Source organism: Dendroctonus ponderosae, unplaced genomic scaffold, assembly GCF_020466585.1.
Source record: "Dendroctonus ponderosae isolate FM_Combo_2020 unplaced genomic scaffold, Dpon_F_20191213v2 Dpon_F_20191213_7, whole genome shotgun sequence".
In the NCBI taxonomy this organism is placed as follows: Eukaryota; Metazoa; Arthropoda; class Insecta; order Coleoptera; family Curculionidae; genus Dendroctonus; species Dendroctonus ponderosae.
The window spans coordinates 6156952-6159778 of NW_026018916.1; the positions used below are offsets into that span (position 1 = coordinate 6156952).

At 35.6% G+C, this 2827-nt stretch overlaps 1 protein-coding gene across 1 annotated transcript in view; it reads left to right on the forward strand.

The window, feature by feature from the left end:
• LOC109539735 (cystinosin homolog) overlaps positions 1-2827 on the forward strand; it is an 84514-nt gene that overhangs the window by 4175 nt on the left and 77512 nt on the right. The gene's annotated exons all lie outside the window — the stretch shown is intronic.

A 2827-nucleotide genomic window follows, 5' to 3' on the forward strand; every position in this document is an offset into this window, starting at 1 on the left:
CAAGGGAATATCGGATGCATGTAAAAATAGGAAAATTGCTCTATATAGAGATGAGCCCTCTTGTGACCCGAGCATAATACTATAAGCCCCGCATTTAAAATGCTGTACAAAACATACATTTCTCTTTAAAATACATATGTGAAAATTGGAAATATGCAGGAAAACCGAGGAAAGTACGCTCTATTATCATCGCGACGCTTTGTTATCGTTACCGACGGTGTTGCGCGTCCATTGTGACGTAAGAGCAGATTTTCGTGCGTCAGAAGGTCGACGCGCTTACGTAACACGAGAGCGCCGCGGCGCTAATCGCGTGGGCTGCAACAGGATAGGACTGCTGCAAAAACCTTTAGGGCGTCGGCCAAGGTTAAGGCCATGCACGTGGCGCAATTTAATGCACCTTGCATTTCCAATCAGTATTTCTCATTAATTTATTTCCGGGAAGAAATCAAATCTTGAAGAGTTCCTTCCTTTTGACTTGCCCTTACTAAGCCCCCCTGAGCCCTTAAATTGAGAAAATGAGCCAATCACATGCTGGCAAAATGCGACGGTTTATTTGTAAACGGCATAGTATGGTTAAAAATAAATCGAAAAAAATGTGCTCATTGAGTTTTCAATTTTCAAGTTGCAAGCTGTTCGGGATCTTACATATAATTTAGAAACTTTGGACGAGAAAAGTTCGGCGACAGTTGAAAGTGCAAAGTGTGATATTCCGGAACGAGGACTAAAAACAAAACTCCCACGTTATAGAAGTTGTTCACTCATTCCGGACGCGATGGAGAAAAATAGTGTGCAGGGACGCAATATGGAAAATTTTGTACAGTATGACCATCTAAATGCCGTTTAAATGATACTTTAAAATGAACGTTGTTTTTTGTTAGTACTTTAACTTAGGACAACGCGATATCTGGAATAATAATTGCAATAAGAAAAATGTTTATGTTTATTATGTAAGTTAAATTATTTCACAGGGAAAATACGTCCCGGGGGACATTAAATGTTATTTATTTAATGGCATCCTCTAGTTTTATAGGTTTTTTCAGCAGATTTCAATTCATGCAATTGACTCAGGCAAATTGATCCAATGAATTGTAATTGTATAGAAATTTCTACTGTCTACGAACCAACGTTTTCTTCATTAAATGGTCCTCTTTAAATGCAAATACACGCCTTTGAAAAATTTTATAAAACAACTTAGTAAATACATATCAATTATATTAAGCTCCCATATTTGAATAAATCCTCGTAGACCGAGCAACGACAATTTTTGAAATCAGATTTGATCAAGCATTCCAGTAAGTAACAAGCGATAGAAAAATTAAACTTTACTGTTTGTTTATCTGACGATTATCGCAAATATAATAAAATGTTGACAAGTTGTACGTGTTTTTGTTATAGAATTTAAATTTTTGTATAAAACCTACACTTAGAAAGTCCCAAATATTTTCACTTCTCACGGCCACTGCAGTTAACAAATAACTGTTGTGATCATTGTAACAGATTCACACGATTTACCCTCCACATAGGATCCTCACTTGAATAAAACTCCGAAAAAGTAGTAGACTTTTACTATTTTAGAAAGACAAACGGTTCCGAGCTATAATTATATCAACTTTTCTAATTTCAGCATTTATTGGAGGATGCTTTTTAGATCGTTGCATGGAGCTCCGTCCCAACTGTAAAAAGTTTCTTATTGGCCGAAAAAGAAATCGAAAGATACTACTTGCGAACCATTTGGGCCAGAAAACTGAAAAGTCTCGCAAAAAGTCAAGAAATGCAACAATTGAGGAACACTTTAGAATCTGCAGTTCCGAAAATGTTGACCCGATCTTTGACCTACAGATAATCCTTTTTATAAAACAGGTCGAATGCTATGTAATGAACTCAAAAACACACTTGTAAACATACCATTTTCATCGCAAGGACGCGAGGAATGTAAACAACTCCATGAAAAACTGGTGATACCCTTTAGATCCGAAATAATTTTAAAATTCACTGTTTTAGATGGTTTTTGAGCGACCACGTTATCTTAATCAAATATATTTTTCTTATTATGGATTTTTTTAAACGCTTTAGTATATAGGGTGTCCGTCGATGTATTCGAGATCCTTCGTGTACAAATTCCATGACTAAATTTAAGATTATAAAAATGCTGTTTTATTTTCGTAAATACTTGATTTTGCCCAGATCATACACCAGATCTGCCCAAAATAGTTCTTATTTATGAATGATAGAACGATTATACGGACAATCTTCAAGGACCGTTCTAGGTGTGAAAGATTACACATTTACAAGATATGGAATCAACAATTTCCAGAATGATCTTGTGTGGTCAATCTAAAACCCTAATGCTATACAAGAAACCCGTTTTTTTCCGCAAGCGTTTGGCGAGTTGCCTTGAATGGATAGATCCCATTGTTGGGCCACCGCAATCTCTAGACTTCAACTCGTCGGACTTTTTTAAATGGGGACATGTGAAACTTCCTTTATAAGAAATGCTAATTGCAAAGATCAACTGCCCCTTGCGCTGGGTTTATGTCGACTGACGATAATTTTTCTGATTTCAGAGACAACAAAAGACTGAATTTCTACTACATGACACTACATAACTACTGTAAGCAAATGATCAAAAGTGAACAGACATTCATGGGATCAAAATAAGACGATCTGACTTAGGTTTTATTTAAAAAATGCCTATTTTCCTGTACGGTACTAATACAACTTGGTAAATTTAAGCCCCCAATATTTCATGAATAATTGATAATTCACGAAAAGGCAAATCATAATTTTTGCATAAAATTAGTCATATAATTCATATTCAGAATATCTG